The sequence below is a fragment of the Podarcis vaucheri genome (assembly GCF_965113315.1).
Source record: "Podarcis vaucheri genome assembly, chromosome: 7".
Lineage (NCBI taxonomy): Eukaryota > Metazoa > Chordata > Lepidosauria > Squamata > Lacertidae > Podarcis > Podarcis vaucheri.
In genome coordinates this window covers 81,330,702-81,355,395 of record NC_138765.1, presented here as the reverse complement: position 1 = coordinate 81,355,395, position 24,694 = coordinate 81,330,702, and positions in this window count along the sequence as shown.

Sequence of the window (24,694 nt, the reverse complement as noted above, 5' to 3'; positions counted from 1 at the left end):
CTACAGAAAAGAAATCTTGTAAGAGGTTTGCAGGTAAAGCAGAGCAACAAAGCTCCAGCAAAGTGCATAAGCTGTATTACTGAGAAGGCTATAAAACCTTCATTTCCACGCTGTGCAGAACAAAGAAGCAACAAAGTGCTTGACATAGTGCACACTGACATATGTGGACCCATGAATGTTCCCTCACTGGGAAAGAATAGATATATTTTAATATTTCTGGATGACTTTTCAAGATTTTGTGTTGTATATTTCCTCAAAGAGAAGAGTGAGACACTGGACAAGCTCCAGGAATACATTGCCATGGTCAAGAATAAATTCCAAAGAGCTCCAGCTGTGTTAATGAGCGACAATGGAGGTGAGTACTGCTCAAATGAAATGCAGGCTCTCCTGGCCAAAGAAGGAATTGCACACGTAACCACAATTCCTTACACACCACAGCAGAATGCCATAGCTGAGAGAAAGTTTAGGTCCATTATGGACATGACAAGGTGCATGCTAAAGGATGCATGTTTGCCACAGAAGCTGTGGGCCGAAGGAGTATACACGTCGGTCTATTTGCAGAATAGACTGCCAACTAAAGGTGCAGAGCGCACACCATTTGAACTTTGGCATGGGAAAGCTCCCAATCTGTCGCACATACGTGTGTTTGGAAGTCCGTGTTACTTCCACATGCCCAAGGAACACAGACACAAGCTTGACTCCAGGGCAAAAGCAGGTATCCTTGTGGGATATGCTTCTGGAGGCAAAGGATACAGAATTATGGACTTACAAACTGGTAAGACGAATGCATACCATGCGGTTTATTTTGATGAATATGGAAAAGTAGACACTAAGAACACTGTTGTGGATTCTTCAGATGAGTCAGAAAGGACTCAAGAGTTTGTATATTTCCCTTTTGAGACCCCACAAAGTAATTATCTGCCTTCGAGTGTTACAGCGCCCCCTACAGGTGACGCACCAGAAGATGCAGAGGACCAGAACCCTGGCGGCACCAGAGACGAAGATGAGGACTCAGATGGGGACATGCCTGCGTTGGAGGAGGATGAGGAAGCTGGTGCGGTCGCAGAACCAGAAGTCAGACGCTCATCCAGAACCAACAAAGGTGTCCCACCAGTACGGTTGTCCTACCTTGCAGGGTCAGCGTTTCCACAGGAACCTTCCACTTGGGAAGAGATACAGGAGATGCCAGCTGCAGAAGCCAGTCTCTGGAGGAAGGCCGCACAGGAGGAGATGGATGCACTGCATCAGAACAAGACCTGGACACTCACTGAGCTGCCTCCCGGTAAGAAGGCCATCGGCAGTAAATGGGTTTTCAAGGTTAAGAAGGGGTCAGAAGGAGAAGTGCAGCGCTACAAAGCTAGACTTGTGGCACAGGGATTTTCACAGCGTTTTGGTGAAGACTATGATGAAGTTTTTGCACCAACTGTGAGGTACAGCAGCGTAAGAATGCTTTTAAGCATTGCAGCCTCCAAGAAAATGAGGGTGAAACACATAGACATTGCTACCGCTTTTCTACATGGGCAGATTTCAGAGGAAATTTATACGAAACAGCCTAAAGGTTTTATAAAACCACATGAGGCACATCTAGTGTGCAAACTGCAGAAAGGACTTTATGGACTTAAACAGGCTGCCAGAGCCTGGAACCAGAAGTTGCATAAAATGCTGACGCAACTTGGGTACAAGCAAGGCGACGCTGACAAGTGCTTGTACAGTAAGTCAAATAATGGACAATTCTCATATATCCTAGCATTTGTTGATGACCTGATTGTTGCCACAGCAAGTGAGAAAGACTATACACAGATAGTAAAACACCTTAGCAAGGAGGTGGAGGTCAAGGAGCTAGGAGATGTCCAGTACTACCTCGGGATCCAGGTGGAAAGAGAAGAGGACGGCTCATTTCTTCTTAGCCAAAGACAGAAGATCCACGAGCTAGTTGAGCACATGCAGATGCAAGACGCACATCCAGTTGCTACACCGATGGCTACTGACTTCCTGAAGAATCAGCAGGATTCGAAGCAGTTGCCAGACAACAATGACTACAGGTCGGCGATTGGTAAACTTTTGTATTTAGTTACCACATGTAGACCTGACTTAGCTAATGCTGTGGGGATTCTTAGCAGAAAAGTGAATTCTCCCACTGAGCATGATTGGGCAGGTGTAAAGAGGGTGGTGCGATATTTGAAAGGTACCATGAATTGTAAATTAAGGTTACCAGCCGTCAAAGACCCTAAGTTGGTTGGGTATACAGATGCTGATTGGGCTGGGGATAATGCTGATTATAAATCAACAAGTGGTCATGTTTTCATGTTTGGGGATGGACCTGTTTCATGGGGCAGTTATAAACAGAGCTGTGTAGCATTATCTTCCACAGAATCAGAATACGTTGCAGCAACAGAAGCCTGCAGAGAGATCGCCTGGCTTGATCAACTCATAAAGGACTTTGGGTTGGTGAGAAAAGGGCCTGTCAGCTTGCTAGAGGACAATCAAAGTTGCCTGAAGCTGACGCAGAGTGAAAAGTTCCTGGCCAGAACAAAACACATTGGGGTTAAATACCACTACATACGCCAGATGATCCAGGATGGACTTGTGGAACTATCCTACTGCAGCACCCAAGAGATGACTGCTGACATCCTGACGAAACCCCTACCAAGAGAGAGTTTCCAGAATCTACGTGTCAAGCTGGGACTCTGGGTGGTTGAATAAAGTTGTTTATGTTTTGTATATGTTGTATTGCCTGAGAAGGGGTATGTGGGATGTAAACACAGGAGCAGTCAATGACAACATTCCTAGAGTGTGCATGTTACAACATGGGGAGGGATGTCTGTCCAGCAAGCAGGTAAACTTCCTGGGGACGGACTTCCTCCGCATGTGACCAGAGGTGGGTGTGGCCTCACCTGTGCAGGTAATGACAAAAGCACAGGGCAGGCAGCCATCTCTCTCTCTCTGCCATCACCTTTCGAAGAAGCAGGATGCCCTCTTGGCTCTCAGCCAAGAGAGGAGAGGGCTATCTTCCTATAAGATAGATTCTAAGTGTATTTTACCTTTTTAAGCCTGTCTGCCGTCTGGGATCATATTGTGAACAGATCGTGAGTAAACTCTTTTATACTTTTATAAAGACTGTGTTGTGTCTTGTATTTTAAGAGGGAACAAAGGGGAAATTACCAGAGTAATTATTATAGAGGTTCTAGCGAATCTGTGCACACGTTACCATTGCGTACTTAAAAGGGAATGTATATAAACTCTGCTGATATTTTGGGAACTTGTTAGCACAAGTTGGATAAGGATATAATTAGTCAATATATCCTCTCCTGCACCCCAGAACATTCCCACACTCCCCACTTGTGATTCCCAGCGACTCTGCAGGTAGATGGCCTTTGCTCATGGAGAGTACATGCAAACCTAAAAAGAGCCCTGCACTGGATCAGGCCAGGGGCCATAGGTGCAGGCAGGAGGGGGGGAGCGGGGGGGAGATCTTTCCCTTCCCTAAACAAAGTAAATAAAGAGAAATACTTAACTAAAAGTAGAAACTGTGGAAAGATTTGGACAGATATTTCGGAGCACTTGGGGTCAAAAGAAAGGAATTTAAAGCAACTGTTGTTGAGACATTTCATTCGGAATCTGCCGGAGAGAGCCAGACAAAGGATGATGACAGGAGGGTGGCCTCCCCCCACTAGCATATATCGTATTTTTCGCTCCATAGGGCGCACCGGACTATAAGGCGCACCTAGTTTTTAGGGGGGGAAATAAAGGGAAAAAAATTACCCCCCCAGCCCCAAAGAGCAAAGAAGCCAAGACAGCGAGCGGGATCCATCCCGCTGGCTGTCTTGGCTTCCTCTTTAGCCATGCGCAACCTCTCCAGCCCTTCGGAGGCTTCCCATTGCTATTGCTGAAGCCAAGGAGCCTGCATTCGCTCCATAGGACGCACACACATTTCCCCTTCATTTTTGGAGGGGGGAAAGTGCGTCCTATAGAGCGGAAAATACGGTATCCTGGCTAAGTCCATCTAATTCAGCATCTTGTTCCCACAGTGGCCAACCAGATGCCTCAAAGGGAAACCCACAAGCATTGTGAGGTTGAGAGGCAGTGACTGGCCTAAGGTCACACCTGGTGAGTTTCATGGCCAAGTGGGGAAATTGAACTCTGGTCTCTCCCAGGTCCTAGCCTGACACTCTAACCACTACACTACACTGCCTCTCCAGAGCTAACTGGCTCGTGCTGTTTCCCACCCACACACAACCCCTCAAACAAACCTGTTTTTGTATTTATTTATTTTTGCTGCATCGGAAAAAGCAAAACCAGCACCTTAACAGCTCCTTTTTGTGCCTCCAACCTTCTTTTTTGTTTTCTGAGCAGCAAAACGCCTTTGATGTCTCTCGCTCGCTCGCTTCATCCCCCAAGATCCTCATGCAAAAAAAGAGTCAGCAATATTTTCACTTCTTGCTGCCTGAACTCCAGGAGGAGATTTCTGCCATTTTCTCCCTTAAGGGATAAGATAGGCCTTTGATGGGGTCTGCAAACAAGGCACTTCTCGTTTGCTGGCAGGGTACCGCTTTGCTGTTCCTCCTGCTCATTTCACCCCCACCCCTACCCCAAATACGTGAAAACAAAGTCAAGATCCAAAGCGGAGCATCTTAGCCTCCGCCATCAGCAATTCAGATTAGGAACTCCCGCATTGTAACTGAGAATCAGGTTGCCTTTAAAGCAGCAAGCAAAGGTTTCATCTTCTACTCAGGGCATTAAACCTAGAGAGGACCTGGGAACACTTAGTGCATTTGCCAATGAGAAAGGCTTGCTGTTCCCCAACTTTTCTTTAATAAGGGAGCTTTGCAATGGTCCAGCTAGGGCAAGGAATATGGGGACATGGAACTGACTAGCAGGCCTGATCCTGATCCACTGTGGGCCAAATCTGGCTGGCCTGTGGGGCCGCCCACCAGCCAACATCCCAACAAGAACATAAGACGAGCCTGCTGGATCAGGCCAATGGCCCATCTAGCCCAGGTGCAACAGTGGGAAAACATCAAGCAGGATTTGAGCACAGCAGCAATCTCCCCTCTTGAGATTTCCAGACACTGGTATTTGGAAGCATAGGAGACAGAGCTTTTTCTTCTTCTTTGGCGATCATTCGTAGCCAAGTAAGATTGTCTTCCATGAACACGGTTTTAACAGTGAGTCCGTAAGTGACTGTGAAGCCAATTATGGATCCACACGTCCTTCCACAGTGGGAACATTGGTTTCCGGAAGGGAGTTGATCACGGTGAGGGTTTGCCAAGCGTGCCTTCCTCTTAGCACGTTTCTCCCTTGCGTCTTGAGTTTGTGCTTCTTCAAAGTCCATGACACCTTTGGTAAAGGCTGTTCTCCAATTGGAACACTTGCAGGCCAGTGTTTCCCAGTTTATACTACTTTTTTTAAGATTTGACTTTAGAGTGTCTTTAAACTGCTTTTGTTGTCCATTGGCATTACGCTTTCCTTTCTTAAGTTGGGAATAGAATAATTGCTTTGGAAGATGATCATCGGGCAACATGACCGGTCCATCGGAGTTGATGTCGAAGAATCATTGCTTTAACACTGGTGATCTTTGCTTCTTCCAGTACACTGGTATTAATTTGCCTGTCTGCCCAAGTGATGTGTTTTTTAAAAAATTATTTAATCATTTTTCAGATACAAACAACAACTGCAAAAGACACATACAACAAAAACCATAATAACAATAAAAAACATAATTTGACAATTTAGATTTGAATATACTGGTATACCTATGACTACAACTTTTTAAACAATATTTCCCCACCTCTTTCTCCTCCCCCTACTTCCCACCACTATCCACCTTCCCAAGTGATGTGTACAATTTTTCAGAGACGCCATTGATGGAATCTTTCAAGGAGTGGGGATGGCGTTTATAAGTGGTCCATGTTTCACAAGCGTACAGTAAAGTTGGCAGTAGCCACTGTTAGCAGTCTCGTCTGAGTATTTGTCTAAACCTGTTTTAAGATACCTAAATTGGTGGTCATAACTGCCTCCTGGGAGAGGGGCTTCCATCGTTTACCTATAAAAATACTGGAGCTATTTACAACGATTATATAAAACAATAAAAACCACATGCAATTTTAAAAGCAGAAATTTTAAACTCGCCATTGCAGAAGGACCTTTTATTAATTGCTTGCATAGGTCTGGTGGCATATAAACATTTTCAGCAAACGTTTAAAGGTCAATAGAGAGGACGTCTGCTGAATCTCTATTGGAAGAGCATTCCACACGGCTGGGCTGGTGACGCTCAAAGCTCGGTTTTGTGTCGATGTTAAATGAGCCTCACTAATTCAGAGGGTGACTTGTGACCAGTGACTGAGCTGCGATACCGGGGTTCAGCTGGCACCTGAAGGTTCCCTGGACCTAAGTTGTTCAGGGCTTTGTGAATTAACACCAGGACTTTGAGCCTGGCTCGGTAGGAGATAGGCAGGCAGTGCAGATGTTTTAACTACCAGCAGTGTAGCTGTTGCACTTTACTCCATCTGGAGTCCCAGGGCAGTCCCCCCAAAAGCACGCTGCAGTAGTCTAATGCGCAAGCTGGAGGTTCCTCACTGTTGAGCTAGGCTTAATAATGAGGGGCAGGCAGGCAGGCAGACAGGCAGGCTGGGGTATAGGTGGTATAAAAGAGTGGTATTTAACACCAGTGTGATTAAATCAAATAAACAAGGAATAAAAAAGGTAAAGGGACCCCTGGCCATTAGGTCCAGTCATGGTCGACTCTGGGGTTGTGGCGCTCATCTCGCTTTACTGGCCAAGGGAGCCGGCGTACAGCTTCCGGGTCATGTGGCCAGCATGGCTAAGCCACTTCTGGTGAACCAGAACAGCGCACAGAAATGCCGTTTACCTTCCCGCCGGAGCGGTACCTATTTATCTACTTGCACTTTGATGTGCTTTCAAACTGCTAGGTTGGCAGGAGCAGGGACCGAGCAATGGAAGCTCACCCCGTTGCGGGGATTCGAACTGCCGACCTTCTGATCAGCAAGTCCTAGGCTCTGGGGTTTAACCCACAGCGCCACCCGCGTCCCTTTAAACAAAGAATAATCGGTGTTATTTTGGAGAGGATGCCAGGAAACCGGGAATTATGTTCACGTGTAGTGGGAGTGTAAATATGTACAATTTTTCTGGCAAAGGGTGTTTAAGGAGATAACAGAAGTCACTGGGTTAAAGCAGACCAAAAGTCCAGAGGTGGCATTATTATCAATTTACGATGGGGTGGAAGGTTCACAGGCTAGGAAGAACTCGCTTACAAATTTATTAACAGCTGCCTGAGTTATTGTAGCTAGGAAGTGGAAGGGGCAAGCAGAATATAAAATGGAAGAATGGTATAAAGAGGTGTGGGATAGAGCTATGAATAATGAATTAACATGTGCCATTAAGGTTAGAGGGGGAGAAATGATTTTGAGGAGAGATGGAAGGTGTTTGTAGAATTTGTCCTGTTAAAATGGAAAGGGGTCAAATCATTGCAAGAGGTGTTGAAATTTTGGGAGGTTGGATACTTAGAATGGAACGGCCTCAATGGTGGGGCACCTTTTTATTTTATTTATTTATGGTTATTACTTTGTCAAAATAAAAAATGACACATTCTACTCATGTAAAAACACGCTGATTCCCAGACCATCCACGGGCCGGATTTAGTTATTGGGCTGGATCCAGCCTCCAGGCCTTAGTTTGCCTACCCATGCTCTAGGTTTTCGCATGGGTCTTTCCTCCATCCCCCTCACCGAGCTATTTTCTTTGGCAATCACTCGTAGCCGAGTAAGATTGTCTTCCACAAACACGGTTTTAACAGTGAGTCCATAAGTGACTGTGAAGGCCAATTCTGGATCCACACATCCTTCCATAGTGGGGACATAGGTTTCCAGGAGAGAGCTGATCACGGTGCGGGTTTGCCTATTGTTAAGTTGTGGGTGAACATAGCAGATGACACAGCGATTCTTCAAACAGCTCTTGTTTATTCACAGGCCAGAACAGAACTGAACTGAAGGGTTCAGCCAGCCTGCTTATATAGAGCTCCATTAGAATGCAACAGTAACCATTTTCTGTAACTATCCAATCACTGAACGTCACTTTCGATCCCTTATTTGCATATGTGGACCTGAACTATCTACAGTATCCCCCTGTTGGCCCAGGGTGAGAACTTCAGTATATAACATCTATCGTGCCTTCCTCTTAGCACGTTTCTCCCTTTCGTTTGAGTTTGAGCATCTTCAAAGCCCATGACACCTTGGGTAAAGGCTGTTCTCCAATTGGAGCACTCGCACGCCAGTGTTTTTCTGGAAGACGCCTGTGCGTGAATTTGTTTTCTGTGTGTAGATCAGTGCACGCTGACCAATGCACAGTCTTTGCAGTAAGACTCTATTCGGATGGCATGAGTATCACGACAACCAGTAGATTCTTATCTGCTGCAGCCTTTGTCTGCCTTCACAGCTGTTGTAACATACTGCTTGTTATCTTCCGCCTGTTCTGCCGTTGAGGGCTTCTTGTATCTTTCTTTGTCTAGCTCCTCCCCTTCGACCTTACCGCCTTGGGTGACCCTGCTGGGAGTACGAAACTCCTGATGGCTTCGCTCACAAGGGTCACAGGAGTATGCAAGCCCATTCACCTCGACAAGGTGATTGTAATAAACGAAAATCTGCCCTTATTCCCTTATGGGGGACACAAGTGCCCTTTTAGAGTCCTTTGCAGGTTCTCCATTGGTCGGAGAAAATAACAGAGGCCAACCAGAGAATATTGAGGAGCAAAGCAGCTAGTAAGCCTGATCTTTATTGAACTGTTGCAACAGGCTGCCCCCTTCACACACAGGAGGAGGAGGACCCAGAACAAAAGTGTGTCCGCCCTTATATAGACATTTTAAATTGCCCGCCTTGGAGTCCAAGACCACCCCCAGAAACATCATACCTACATCACAGAAGGGGTATAGCTCAAGAGAAATCTGAGTAGGTTGTGTACCTCCTGTCATTGTTTAACTCCTGTCTGGCAGGTTACCTGTTAATGGTCACTTGATTGGATACCCTGGGGAGCCTGACCAGTCTTTTGTAATGATAAATACTTTGTCCCTGAGCCAGGTCACAGGCTCACCCTATTCATACACAGACATACCCTTAAGACAAGTTTTGTGAATGAAAAGACAATGGGGAGGCTTTTCCATTTTCCTTTGATCTTGCAGAGAAAACATTTGGTCAGTCTGGGAGCCAAAATGGTTCCAGGGCTGTTTTCCTGTGCTACTTCAGACATGTGGTTTACATATTTATGTACGTGTTTGCTTGGTACATTTATGAACATTTATTATATATATAAGACCTTAATTTTTTTATTTCATGATGATGCAGCAAGTGAGACCGAGCTATAGGTAGGAGAACAATAGCAGAGTTGTGTGTGTATATGAACTGAGCTGGAAACAGGCTGGAAGCTGGAGACCCAGAGACCTGCTTGCTCTGTGCTGGATCCATAGCTAAAATTAAAGGAGAAGCAAGATCTGTTGAGGGTGTCAATGTTGTGAGTCCTTCCACTTTAGGCTCAGGTTGCCTCTGGGAGTCTCTCACTGCACAGAGATCAGGGTGGCAGGTAGCAATATTGAAGCCGAAGGCGGCCAAAGCTCACCTAGGAGAGTTTAGAAGGCAGAGCAGAGAGAGAAGCTGATCTGAAACAAATCTCTCTCCCATTTAAAAAAGTTGAGGCTTTGCAGCCAGCACTTGAAAGGGGACTTGACATCAAAGGAGAGGCGCCTGCTTTTCATTGGTGTCTCCTGAAGGAGGGGGCGGGGTGACAGTGTGTGTGTGTGTGTGGGGGGGAAACTGGGCAGCTTTGAAGAGTTAGGGAAAGGATTAGCCCAGCTTTTGCTGACAAGTGTTCCTCTCTAAGTGAAGGAGAAACGGAAAGAATTCCTGCCAGTTTCTTTGCAGGTTTTGGGGGGTGACACGGTTTTGTCAGGCTGGGGATGAGTAAAACTGGCAGCGCTTTGAAGGAGGAGGGTAGTGTGACAGGGATGGAGGGATGGGAAGGAGGAGGATTTCAGCAATTAGCTTCTAAACCAGGATAAAGGCAGTGGGTTTTCCCCCAAGGGGGATGCAGGGGTACACGAACCCCTAAACATTTTATACTTTTGTCCATTTTCTGTCTTTATTTTCCCCGATTTGAACTATACAGTGATACCTCAGGTTACAGACGCTTCAGGTTACAGACGCTTCAGGTTACAGACTCCGCTAACCCAGAAATAGTTCCTTGGGTTAAGAACTCCTTCCTGCCAGAGCAGTACCTATTTATCTACTTGCACTTTGACGTGCTTTCGAACTGCTTGGTTGGCAGGAGCAGGGACCGAGCAACGGGAGCTCACCCCGTTGCGGGAATTGGAACCGCTGACCTTCTGATCATCAAGTCCTAGGTTCTGTGGTTTAACCCACAGCACCACCCACGTCCCTTCAGTAGCTTAGGGCCTCATCAAACCTAAATCCAGCCCTGGACACATCACCAAGTTGAGATTCACAAGTCAACATTTCAGAGTCAAATGCTGAAATCTGACTTAAGGGGGGCAAAAGAAAACTCATACGTGTTTGTTTCAGATGAAGGCAATTCTCCCTGAGCCAACCATGGGTGTTGGCTGGGGTCCTACTTGTGCAAATGTCAAGCCCTGGTGCTTTCCGGGACTCTGCTAATTGGCCAGGCTTGGCTGAGAAAGTTGGGCCATTAAGAGAGGAAAAAGAAGAAACATATCCCAAAGAGTTTTCCTGTGGCTCTTATTATGATGATCATTTTTCAAAAGGAATCAGCATGCAGACCTAGATGGGAAGCACTTCGTTCTTGGAGAACAATGAATAATGCATCCAATTGCCGGTGGCCCCCTGAACCTCACCCGACACTCACTACTTCTCATAATTACATGAAGGAGTAGGCAGTGAGCCGAACGCCTCCCTTCCTTGCAAATTCAAATGGATTTTGAAAACAAAAATCTTCATGCAGATGCCTGGGCAGTTGGGTCTTCCAGATCAGAGTTAGGAAGGAGTGCTAAGACTGACGTTTCTTAGCCCCTTTCGGCGAGAGGAAACTATGCAAGCCTAAATCAACCCACCCAGTGCTTTCGAGATCCACAGCAACACCCGCCAGGCTGTTAGGGCCGGCGCAAGAGGCTTTGCTGCCTGAAGCAAAGAACAAGATGGCCCCTTTCCACATACAAAATCCAAACAGACAAGTGGTTGACTCTTATTTCAACACTGCTGATGGAACAATGTCCACAGTGTCTGAGAATAGCAGGCTGGGTCTATTAATTATTATTACTATTATTACTATTACTATGGAGGGAGTGAGAGATTTTACTTTCTTGGGTTCCATGATCACTGCAGATGGAAACAGCAGTCACAAAATTAAAAGACGCCTGCTTCTCGGGAGAAAAGCAATGACAAACCTAGACAGCATCTTAAAAAGCAGAGACATCACCTTGCCGACAAAGGTCCGTATAGTTAAAGCTATGGTTTTCCCAGTAGTGATGTATGGAAGTGAGAGCTGGACCATAAAGAAGGCTGATCGCTGAAGAATTGATGCTTTTGAATTCTGGTGCTGGAGGAGACTCTTGAGAGTCCCATGGACTGCAAGAAGATCAAACCTATCCATTTTGAAGGAAATCAGCCCTGAGTTCTCACTGGAAGGACAGATCCTGAAGCTGAGGCTCCAATACTTTGGCCACCTCATGAGAAGAGAAGACTCCCTGGGAAAGACCCTGATGTTGGGAAAGACTGAGGGCACAAGGAGAAGGGGACGGCAGAGGACGACGAGATGGTTGGACAGTGTTCTCGAAGCTACGAACATGAGTTTGACCAAACTGTGGAAGGCAGTGGAAGACAGGAGTGCCTGGCGTGCTTTGGTCCATGGGGTCATGAAGAGTCGGACACGAATAAATGACTAAACAACAACAACACCTCCGAGACCATTCCATTGTAACTATCCAACCTCCCAAAATTTCAACACCTCTTACGACGGTTTGACCCCTTTCTGTTTTAACAGTACAAATTCTACAAACATCTTCCACATCTCCTCGAAATCATTTCTCCTGCATATTCCCCATCTTACCTTAATGGCACATGTTAATCATTACTACTTTTTGTTGGCATCCATCTGTTTCGAGAAACAGTGGAGTGACCTCCGGGGTTGAAGTCAAACCACTGGGTTAGCAGCACGAAAGTGTCCTCCCTGGGGTGCAAGCCTGGGAAGTGGGTCTGGAGGTCCTGGGCTGCGCACAGGACAAGACCCCCCTCTCGGCCTTGCTGATGTGGTCCAAAGGAAAGCAGAGCAATATATTTGGCAATAGCTTGGCTGCAGGAGTTGCTGGAAGGAGGCATAGGAAGCCTAGGTGGTACCTGGTGCATTATTTTTTCCCCTCACCCCCTCCACATCAACAGCTCGGGGTAGGCTTGGGAGTTGTGGGTGGGCACCAAATGTCACCCCCTCAGCAATGACACCTGGGGTGGTCCGCCCCCCCTTCCTATGCCTCTGTGCCCCCACCACCGGGACTCCCAAATACCCTGAGCCGTTGGGAAAAGGGAGAGAGCTATGCCGCTTTGCCAGGGTGCTGGCAAAGCTGTACAGCTTGTCCTCCCGGGAGCCACGGCTCCTGTCCGTCCGTCTGTCCTCCTCCCTCCCTCCCTCCCTGGCTCACTGTAAAGCAGCAAAGTGGGAGCTGTAAGTGGCTCTTCCCAGCAGCGGAGGAATCCCACTGCCGTCCGTATGGCGCTTCAGCAGCGCCGGTGGCAAACCGCTATGTACAGCTCATGTGCAGTGTTGCTATGCACAGCGCATGCATGAGACACTGCGCATGTGTTGTATGTAGCGGTTTGCCACCAGCACTGCTCGAATAATAATAATAATAATAATAATAATAATAATAATAATAAATTTTATTTATATTCCGCCCTCCCCAGCTGAAGCTGGGCTCAGGGCGGCTAACAACAATCAAAATAATTCAACATTCTAAAACATTCATTATAAAATTAATTAAAACAAAATCAAATTAATGGCAACCATCAAGCAAAATTTTTTTGCAGAGGACCCCCAGAGGAGGGGGTCAGGCTGTGCCCTGACAAAAGGCCTGGTGGAACAGCTCTGTCTTGCAGGCCCTGCGGAAGGATGTCAGGTCCTGCAGGGCCCTGGTCTCTTGTGACAGAGCGTTCCACCAGATTGGAGCCGCGGCCAAGAGGGCCCTGGCTCTAGTTGAGGCCAGCCTAACCTCTCTGAGGCCTGGGATCTTTAGGGTGTTTTTATTTGCAGACCGTAAATTTCTCTGTGGGACATACCAGGAGAGGCGGTCCCGTAGGTACGAGGGTCCTAGGCCATATAGGGCTTTAAAGGTTAAAACCAGCACCTTAAACCTGATCCTGTACTCCACCGGGAGCCAGTGCAGCTGGTACAGCACCAGATGGATATGATCTCGCAGCGATGACCCCATAAGGAGTCTCGCCGCGGCATTCTGCACCCGCTGGAGTTTCTGGGTCAGTCTCAAGGGCAGCCCCACGTAGAGCGAGTTACAATAATCCAGTCTGGAGGTGACCGTCGCATGGATCACAGTGGCTAGGTCAGGGCGAGAGAGATAAGGCCGTGTGGACAGTGGTGAGATCCTCTGCTCGTGGCTAAAGCCACGAATAGAGGGTCCTCCACATGCGGCTGCGGCAGCACGATGGCTGCTTGCGCCGACGCGCCAGGGGGGGCGGGGCAAGCGCCCTGCAGGGTGCCTTCTTGTCACCCCGCCAGATATGGAACCCAGGGCGCACTGCCCCCACCTTGCGACACCACTGCATACAAGGCGCCATCCAACTGATTTAGGGACTCCACTCTGGAGTATAGAGTTTTCTCCTTAGCCTTTTCCTCTCCCAAAGATATCCCCAAAGGCAGCAGAGGTTTAGAATCAGGATTTTCTCCCAGGTAAGCTACCTTTCTATTATTTTAATTTATTATCTGCCCTTCGCCAATATATACCATTCAAAACTTTCCCACTTCGTTACACTGTGGAACATGCTCCCGAACGAGGCTGTGATGGCCTCCAACTTCGAAAGCTTTAAAAGAGGATTGGACAAATTCATAATGTTATCAGTGGCTACAAGCCCTGATGTGTATACTGTGCCTTCATGGCCAAAGGAAGTAATGTTTCTGCACTTGGATTTGCTGGAAATCACAGGAGGCAATGGTATTCTTGTGCTCAAGGCCTGCTTAAGGGATCACCGGCCTGATCCAGAAGACCTTTTCTTATGTTCTTAGCTTAAAAACTTTGCAGAAAAATGTGATCATAAGAAAAAACCAACTTAGGTCCACTCCTTTCAATGGGTCTACTCTGTGTAGGACTTAGCTGAAGACAACCAAGGCAGTGTGTCACATGGTATAACAGGCATGGCTCACCTGTGGCCTTTTAGATCAGGAACCATTTCCAACCCATTGATCAGTCTAGCTCCATATTGTCTACATCAGAGCTTTGCAAACTTCGTGTCACGACACATTAGTGTGTCGGCTGCAGTGTGTAAGTGTGTCGTGTGAACACTCCTCACACTCCTCCTGGGGCTGGAAAGGGGTTAGTTTAAGCTCCTGTATGCTAGCAAAACTGAATTACCACGTCACGAAATGATGCGAAACTGAATTACTGTGTTGCGAAATGGTGCGTGTCTAAAAAGTGTGTCGCCAACATGAAAAGTTTGGGAAGCTCTGGTCTACATCTCAGCTGTGAGTCCTGGAAGACCTGATCCCTGCCTTGCAGGCTTTTCCCCACCTGGCCTGGAAGGGCGGAGGCCTGACTAACTCCAGCTACAAAAGCTGAGATTGCTGAACAGACATTTAGGGTTTCTCGTTGCTGTTGTTGATACTAATTATATTTCCATCTTTATTTTTAGACCTTAGGATTTACATGGAAACGGCTCAGTTTGGTTGTGCCCTTTCTGATGTGCTTTATTTATCGTTGATGATGGCTTTGGTTAAGTTTGCAAATCTCTTTACGTCACAAGCTAACTCAAGCATAGTTTTAACTATGGAAAGGCTGCATACTGTTCCAAGCACAATTCAAAGTGTTGGTCCTGACATGGAAAGCCCTAAACGGCCTTGGTCCTGTATACCTGAAGGAGCGTCTCCACCCCCATCATTCTGCCCGGACACTGAGATCCAGCACTGAGGGCCTTCTGGTGGTTCCCTTGCTGTGAGAAGTGAGGTTACAGGGAACCAGGCTGAGGGCCTTCTCAGTAGTGGCACCTGCCCTGTGGAACGCCCTCCCAGCAGATGTCAAGGCAATAAACAACTATTTTACTTTTAGAAGACAACTGAAGGCGGCCATGTTTAGGGAAGTTTTTAATGTCTGATGCTGTATGTTTTTAATATTCGGTTGGAAGCCGCCCAGAGTGGCTGGGGAAACCCAGCCAGATGGGCAGTGTAATAATAATAATAATAATAATAATAATAATAATAATAATAATAATAATTACTATTACGTGAAGGGGATGATGGCTGGCTGGAAGTAGCTCTCCAGAATTTCAGGCCTTCTCGGTCCTACCTGGAGATGCCATTGAAAGTTGAACCTGGGGCCTTCTGCATTCAAAGCAGGTGTTCTACCACTGAGTTACGGTTCTCCCACCATGCATAAGGGCTGGAAGGATTCCTGTATTTTGCTGCCTTTGCTGGGCTGCTTATAACTTCATCAGCAGGATGGATGTGACAACCTCCTGCAGTTCTGGAAGGAGTCCTTGAACGGAAGTCTTTCCATACTTTTGCGATCACCTTCCCACGGTCATGGGTGAAGACAGCCAAGCCTGTCTTCAAAAGATCTGGCAACCTCCTCTCTGTGTCACTTTATGAATTATTAGTTGGCTCCGGTCCAAGCAGGAGAGTGCAAACCTGTCTCTTTTTTCTCTCTGCCTGCTTACCAGCAGGAGGAAAGTAGGCTCAGAGAGTTGAAAGGCAAGCAGGTGCCGCCTGCGATCATTGGCAAATCCTAGACCCTCGCCTCCCGAATGGAGGTGATTCAGGTCCCAGCGGCATTGCGGCGACTTGAAAAGAGAAATGGCCCTACACCACCAGAGACAGGAAGAGGGAGGGGGAGAGAAACTGTCTTCTTCTCCCACCTTGCTAACACGTAGCAGATTCAAGGCTTCAGGGAGGGCGTGAGTCTATAGAGCATTCGAAAGGATATTGCTGAACGGGAGGAATTCTAAGCACACACAGCCAGGTCCTTGCGGAAATGAGCTCTCATTGCAAGTCAGAACCCCAGCATCTCATAGAATCGTAGCGCTGTCGAGTTGGAGAGTCATCTAGTCCAGGGTGTAAAGCACAACAAAGATAATTACAAAATTGTATTATTTGCGGACGGTATCCTTTTATTTATTACAAAACCAGAAGTTACAATTCCAAAAATTATGGAGAAAATTAAAAACCTTTTATAGAATATTGGGATATTCCATAAATTGGAAAAAATCAGAGCCACAAAAAGATTCCATTGAGCACATGGATTGATAATATGGACAGATTAGCTACATACAAATGAATTGCATGTCGATGCAAAATAAGAATGGATAAATATGAAGAAATCTGGAACAAATATTTAAGCGATAAGGAGGATAGTGGTGGGAAGTAGGGGGAGGAGAGAGAGGTGGGAAAATATTGTTTAAAAAGGTGCAGTCATAGTTATATCAGTGTATTCGAATCTGAATTGTTAAATTGTGTTGTTATTGTTATTATGGTTTTTGTTGCATGTGTCTTTTGCGGTTGATGTTTGTATAAAAAAGGATTAAATAAATTTTAAAAAAAGTCATCTAGTCCAATCTATGGCAAAGAAGATGATCTGTCCAAGTTCAAACAATGACAGAGTGGTAAAAGGGTCCTCCATGAAAGTTATCCATCCTGTTAGAGCATTGTTTGGAGAGATTTTCAGCCAGAGGGCCACATTCCCTTCTGGGGGCCACTTGCCAGTGGTGGCGAGGGCCAGAGACAGAAGCCGGTAGATTTTAGCCTTCTCCGTCAGTCTACATAAACTAACAATGCTTCTCTCTTTCCAGCAAAGTTATACTTGGGGTAGACCCATTGAAATGAATGGACCTTGCTTATTCATGTGCAGAGAAGGGTGACCATGATGACCAAGGGTCTGGACACCAAGCCATATGAGGAACATTTGAGGGAGTTGGGTGTGCTTAGCCTGGAGGAGAGAAGACTGAGAGGATGCTCACACATCCACATGAAAGACAGAGCCAGCTTGTTTTCTGTTCCTCTGGAGGGTAGGTTCTGAACCAATCGATTCAAGTGACACGTCAGGAGATTCTTACTAAAAATCAGAGTGAACTTTCTGATGGTAAGAGAGATACATTTATATAGCGCTTTTTCTGGGGGGATGCAGGGGTACACATACCCCTAAACATATTGTGAATCTAATGGGAGAAGAAACTAAAAAATAAAATTTTTAGTTTCTTCTCTAGCATGGTGAATCGTCAGTTCCATTGCTACCGCCGATGGCAGCCTCATTTCCTGTCATGGTGTTTCCTGAATCTCAGACAGAAGTAAGCGTTTAATGTGCAAAGTAGGAGTTAGAATCTAGCATGGTGATTAGTCAATTTCATTGTTGTTGTTGTTTAGTCGTTTAGTCATGCCCGACTCTTCGTGACCCCATGGACCAGAGCACGCCAGGCACTCCTGTCTTCCACTGCCTTCCACAGTTTGGTCAAACTCATGCTGGTAGCTTCGAGAACACTGTCCAACCATCTTGTCCTCTCTCGTCCCCTTCTCCTTGCGCCCTCAGTCTTTCCCAACATCAGGGTCTTTTCTAGGGAGTCTTCTCTTCTCATGAGGTGGCCAAAGTATTGGAGCCTCAGCTTCAGTCCTTCCAGTGAGCACTCATGGCTGATTTCCTTCAGAATGGAGAGGTTTGATCTTCTTGCAGTCCATGGGACTCTCAAGAGTCTCCTCCAGCACCTTAATTCAAAAGCACCAATTCTTCGGCGATAAACCTTCTTTATGGTCCAGCTGTCCAATTTCATTGTATTTACTATTTTTATTTCCCCCGATGTGAACTATAAAATGGTGATTTTCTTGAGTCAAAATGAGAGTACCCCTAAACATTTTTTTAAAGAAAAAAAGCACTGCATTTATACCTTGAAATGCAGACCTACACAAATAAGTTTCTATATTACATTGCCAAGCAGACTTTACAGCTCACCATATTGTCTTTGATGAACGTTCTTCTCAATTGCAATCATGAACCTTGCAACTGTTGCCTGTCATGAACTTGTCAGAGTCAGACGGCAAATATGGGATCTTCACTTGGCAGTCCACATCAAGCATCTTGCACAATCGTTCACAAATGTGCTTAGCTCTCGGTTCAGAATATATGTTTTCAGGGATGCCTTAGCTGTGATTCCTCAATTGCCGGGGGGTGGGTGGACTAGATGACCCTCAGAGTCCCTCACAACTTTACAGAACTATGATGTCAGGTTGAATGAGTCTACAGTGAGTAGGACTAGCACAGGATACCATTCTGTGTGCGAAAGGCAGGAGAAACAGAGTCTCCTTCAGATTGCTTTGGGCCACAGAATGTTGGATGCTCTGCCCTGCCTTGTTTTCTATTGCAGGAATGGCTAAACGCTTTCAAGCCAAGGGCCACATTGACCTAGAGCCAACCCTCCCAGGGCCGCAGGCCTTATTCACACTTCTCCAAGAAATATGTGAATTGAAAGAGCACCTATCCTCTGAAACCTGTGCTTCTCTGACTTTTGCAAAGCAGCTCATCAGCAACAGCAGGCTTTTAAAAAAGAACGTATTAGGCAAAAACATGCAAAAGGTGCAAATAATTGAAAACAGCATTTTATTTGGCGGGAGGAGAGAAAAAACATTTGTAAAAAAAATGTGCACGCTAGGTAAAATTGGGTAGAAAAGTGTGCTTGTTCCGTGTTTTGTGGAACAGCATCCCTGTTGAGCTGTGACAGGTGCCTGCGATCTGTAATTCCTGAAAACGATCAGAGATGTTTTTGTTTCGGCAAGCTTTTCCAGCTGGATGAAAAAGCGGCGTGTACAAAGACAGGAACCCAGGAAGATGCCTTATTCCTGGGAACTGAGCCTGGGACCTTCTGCATGCAAAGCAGTTGCTCTGCCGCTGACCTTCACCTTGAAATAAAATAAGATTCCAGTCCTCAAGGCTCTAATTACTGTATTTTTTGCTCTATAAGACTCACTTTTTCCCTCCTAAAAAGTAAGGGAAAATGTGTGTGCATCTTATGGAGCGAATTCAGGCTGCGCAGCTATCCCAGAAGCCAGAACAGCAAGAGGGATCGCTGCTTTCGCTGCGCAGTGAGTGATCCCTCTTGTTGTTCTGGCTTCTGAGATTCAGAATATTTTTTTCCCTGTTTTCCTCCTCCAAAAACTAGATGCGTCTTGTGGTCTGGTGCATCTTATAGAGTGAAAAATACGGTATAGGGTTGGTTTACACAGGAAGACAGGAAGTTGCTTTCGATAAAGTCAGACCATTGTCTACACCAACTGGTAGCAGTTCCGCAGGTTTTCAGCCAGGGGTCCCTACAGGAGATGCTGCCTGGGACCAAACATTCTGCATGCAAAGAACCCGCTCTAACCACTGATCCTTAACCCTCCTCAGCTTTAGTGTTCAGTTTGTGTTGCTTTTAAACCTACCTTTAGTTGTTTTCTACAGTATTTCTAAAACTGCTTTCAGCAGTTTTTTATGGTATGTTTGCAAGTGAGACTCAGGTAAAAGGAGATCAATAAATTATTATTGGTTGTGATTCCTTCACTGCTCTGGGTCGGGTCAGATGACCCCTTGGGTCCTTTTCAACTCCAGCATTCTGTGATTAATATTAATACTAATAATAGACTGTTAGAAGACTTTTCGTGTACAGATTTTCATGCTGATTTGTTGTTGTTTTTTTAAAAAATAAATCTGCAACCTCCTGTGGAAAACAGGGCAAACTGTACTAAAGACTGACCCTTCCACCCCCCAAAAAATTGACTACGTCCATTCTGTTTTTCAGACGAAGATTCATTTCCCAGGAATGGGAAATGTGGGGGGGGGGGATTATATATGTCAATATACCTTCTGACCACTTTGGACCAGGGCCAGCGCCTCTTGGAATATCCTTTTCAACGTACCCCTGCCTTCCATTCTCCTGGTGACATTTTGCTGCTTGTGATCCTAATTGAATGTAATTGCCTCCTCAACGTTCCAGCGAAACCTTTGGGAAGTCCCTTGAAATAAGCAAAGCGTCAATATCGCTGGTCTTTGGGGTCACACGTGCACGTGTGTGTGTGTGTCCTCACCCCCCACCTCATCCACGTCTATCCAAAGAGCGACAATTAATTTTTTACAAGCTAATCATCTCCCTTAGGCAGATTGTCAGCGGAGGACCTATCATCTCTCATCAATAATGAAACAATCGCCGTGATCCCTTCCCCCCCTTCCCTCCCCAGCGTCTCTGCATTATTCAATTCCAGAGCTTCAAATGCAGGGCCAGGCAGGAGCACTTTAATTGATGTCCTTTGTAATTACCTGGTGAGAGTCATATGAGCTGAAGGCAAGCGAAGGCAATTGGCTACCTGATTTATGATCTACGGCTCACACGCTTGTCTCCGTTGTCAGATCTCTGTGTGTGCGGCAAAACGCAGCGATAGCCACCTGAGCTGGTAGGATGGGCTTTATGACACACACACCACTCTTTCTGGATACCCAACTGACTGATTTCAAAGTATTTATATCCTGCTCTTCAGCCAGAAAGGCTCCCAGAGCAGCTGATAGATCTTCAAAAAAGAAACAAACCAACAAACAACCTACAAAACAAAACAGGCCCTGTTTGCAGACGTACGGTGGAAACAGACACAGCACAAAAGGAGAATGTGGAGGGCAGGGCAGAGGAGAACCAAGCAGCCCCAAGTACCTCACCTCTAAAAGAATATTGTAGCACTGGAAAAGGTTCAGAAAAGAGCAACCCAAATGGTCAAGGGGATGGAGCAACTGATTTTGTCTAATCCTCTCTTGAAGCCATCGAAGTTGGCGGCCATCGCTTCAGACCCTCCATGTGTCCCTATTTTCCAGGGACAATCCCTGATTTAGAGAAGCCGTCCCAATTTCTGATTTGATCCTGGAATGTCCCGCTTCTCCTTAGGATGTCCCTATTTCATTGGAGAAATGTTGGAGGGTATGTCGCTACCTCCTCTGGGGGCGAGTTCCATAGCTGAACTCTGCCCTTCATGAAGACAGGCTTGTGTGGCGAGTTCCCGCCCCGCCCCATGGAAATAAAGATACATGACACAATTATTAAGTTTAATGGGCTAAATAAGGCCACAACTTTATTGGTTACAGGTGATGAGCGGTATTGGCTTAGGCATTGGTCCTAACCGACTATATCCGGCTTCAGCCCGTCTGCTTGAAGTCCGGGAAGGGTTAAGCACCAGTAGGGGGAGTCCTGCTGAGGCACATCAACTAGGAACACCCCCAGGGTCACCAATACTGGAGTGTCAACACAAGGGGGCTTGTGAAGAAGGCGCAGCAGAGACTGTACTTTTTGAGAATACTAAGGAAAAACCATCTTCCGCAGAAACTGCTGCTTGCCTTCTATCACTGTGCCATTGAGAGCGTGCTCACTTATGGCTTATGTGTGTGGTACGGAAGCTGTACTATCCAGGACAGGATGGGGTTGTGCAGGGTTGTTAAGGCAGCAGAGAGCATTGTTGGCTGCCCACTCTCCACCTTAGAGCAGATTTATGCCACAAGGTGCCATAGGAAGGCACTGGAAATAGTAAAAGATCCATCGCATTCTGGTCACTGTCTCTTTGAGCTCTTGCCGTCGGGACGGAGATACAGGACGATGAAGACAAGAACGAGCCATCTTAAGAACAGCTTCTTCTCCAGAGCGATCTCGGCCCTGAATGGGAAGCCCGGACTTTGAAAGTCATCTAATCTCCCTTGCTGTATTATACTGTATTGTTTAATTAGTGTTTTTATGGAGCAGTCAAGTAATTTCGTTGTCCCCGAAGGGGGCAATGACAATAAAGATATTCTAATTCTAATTCAATAGGGGGCGTGCCTTAGGCCCTCACCTCCCTAGGCTTTGGATAGGGTCACGCCCCCCGGAATCCTTGATCGGACTACCCTTCAATATGCGGGGCAGGTGATGGCGCTTCCTCCCCTCTTCCATCTACATAACAATACCAATACCAATGCCTAACCGCCAATACCAAGAAAGTTGTGATCATTTGCTACGAGGTAGGCGAAAAACCAAGTGGCTGGTACCAATTTGCCAAGTGGAAAAAATTCCTACCAGGCCCCTTAACGGCAACCAACTGAAGTCCATAGCAAGGTCAAGGAACGAAACCTTAAAGGGCGGGAGGGTGGGAAACAGGAACAGCTGATAGGCAGGAAAAGATGGAGATCCCCGGCCACGCCTCCATTAAATAGGGCCGCCCCCCCCGGGCCGGCTGATTACACGGCCAGGGATTCCCCCCAATCGCATGGAGGCTGAGCTCCAGCCCCCGCAAACATGGTGGGCATGAAGCCCGCAACCCGCACCTCCTCGGGCGGAAGTGGCTTTCCCTAAACTGGGCTGCCTTCACATGTCCATGGAAAGTGGTATAATTGTTTATCTCCTTGACATCTGACGGGAGGGCGTTCAACAGGGCAGGCACCACTACTGACCGAGAAGGCCATCTGCCTGGGTCCTTGTAACCTCACTTCTCACAGTGAGGGAACCTCCAGGAGGCCCTCAGAGTTGGACCTCGGTGAACAATGGGGGAGGGGGTAGAAGAAGCAGCAGCAGAAGAAGAGTTTGGATTTGATATCCTGCTTTATCACTACCCTAAGGAGTCTCAAAGCAGTTAACATTCTCCTTTTCCCTTCCTCCCCCACAACAAACACTCTGTGAGGTGAGTGGGGCTGAGAGACTTCAGAGAAGTGTTACTAGCCCAAGGTCACCCAGCAGCTGCATGTGGAGGAGCGGAGACGCGAACCCGGTTCCCCAGATTATGAGTCTACCGCTCTTAACCACTGCACCACACTGGCTCTCCATCAGGTATACAGGAGCACCAACACTTTGAATTGTGCTCGGAAATGTACTGGGAGCCAGCGTAGTTCTTTTAGGACCAGTGTTATATATATGTACAGTGGTACCTCGGGTTAATAACTTAATTCGTTCTGGAGGTCCATTCTTAGCCCGAAACTGTTCTTAACCTGAGGTACCACTTTAGCTAATGGGGCCTCCTGCTGCCGCCGTGCCGCCACTGAGCAATTTCTGTTCTCATCCTGAAGCAAAGTTCTTAAGCCGAGGTACTATTTCTGGGTTAGCAGAGTCTGTAACCTGAAGTGTATGTAACCCGAGGTACCACTGCATATACAGAGTTAGACCATTGGACCATTTTGCTCTGTGTTGTCTACCCTGACTGTAATTTAGCTGTCTGGGGTTCCAGGTAGGAGTCTCTCCCAGGTCTACTTGGCGATGCCACAGAGATTTGAACCTGGTACCTTCTGTATGCAAAGCAGACACTCCAGGGCTGAGCCACAGCCCTTAAGCAACCTCCACCTGCCTCCAGAGGAAAGGGGGGCAGATCAGTGAGGATGTTTTGGACCCCTCCCTGCCCCCACTGTTTGCATCGCTCTGTAACCTGGTTGACAAAGATTAAGCCCTGTCTCCCAGGGCAATGCGGGAGATAGCTCCTCCGATGCCATCACCACCACTGCTGCCTTAATGCTCCTCATTTCCATGGTTCCAGGCTAATACTGCCACATTTGCATTTAAATGGAGGCCTGGGAGTCCGTAAATCTCCATTTTCTCAGCAAGTGGGCATAATGGCGGTTTAATCACGTTCGGATGAGACCCCCTCGGAGCATCAATCCACGGAAAAGATGAGAGGGGAGCTATCCAGTTCGGTCAGCGTAGGAGCGAGAGAGCTCCTCATCTCCCCAAGGCCTGATCGAGGTGAGCGGTGAGGAATGGGTGGGGGGGGGAAAGATCCCACGTTTTGGCTCCGGGGAAGCTCTGGGGAACGTGGGCTTTGAATATCAACTTCGAGAGGAGCAAGCTGCCGGGGAAGATGGATGGCTGTTGCCAGAAACACCCGCCCCACATTGCTTTCTCTCGCCGCAACAGCGAGTAAGTAAAAGAAAAAAAAGAGAAAAGCTCGCAGGAGCTGGGAAACATCAAGCACCACCGCCCATAGCAGAGTGCTCATAGAATCATCTAGACCAGGGGTGGCCAACTCCCAAGAGACTGCGATCTACTCACAGAGTTAAAAACTGGCAGTGATCTACCCCCTTTTTGGGGGTTCAGGTCAAAGTTGCTGAGTTTTTTTGCTTCTTTTAGGAATGAAGGCCCTGTTTTGGGGGGTTCAGGTCAAAATTGGCGAGCTTTTTTTTAAGGAGGAGGAAAGCAGGCCTAGGGCTAGAATCATGAGCTTTTTTTAGGGGAGCCAAAATTGTTGAGCTTCTTTAGGGGGGAGCCAGTGATCTACCAGAGACATCCGGTAGATCATGATCTACCTGTTGGACATGCCTGATCTAGTCCAAGTCCAGGAAAATGCAGCTGTCCCGCATGGGGATCGAACCTGCAACCTTTGCATTAGTAACACCACCAACTGAGCTATCCAGGTTATATTAGGACATGGGAGAGACCAGGGTTTGAATCTCCCCACTTGGACATGAAGCTCACTAGCTGACCTCGGGGGCTAGTCCCTG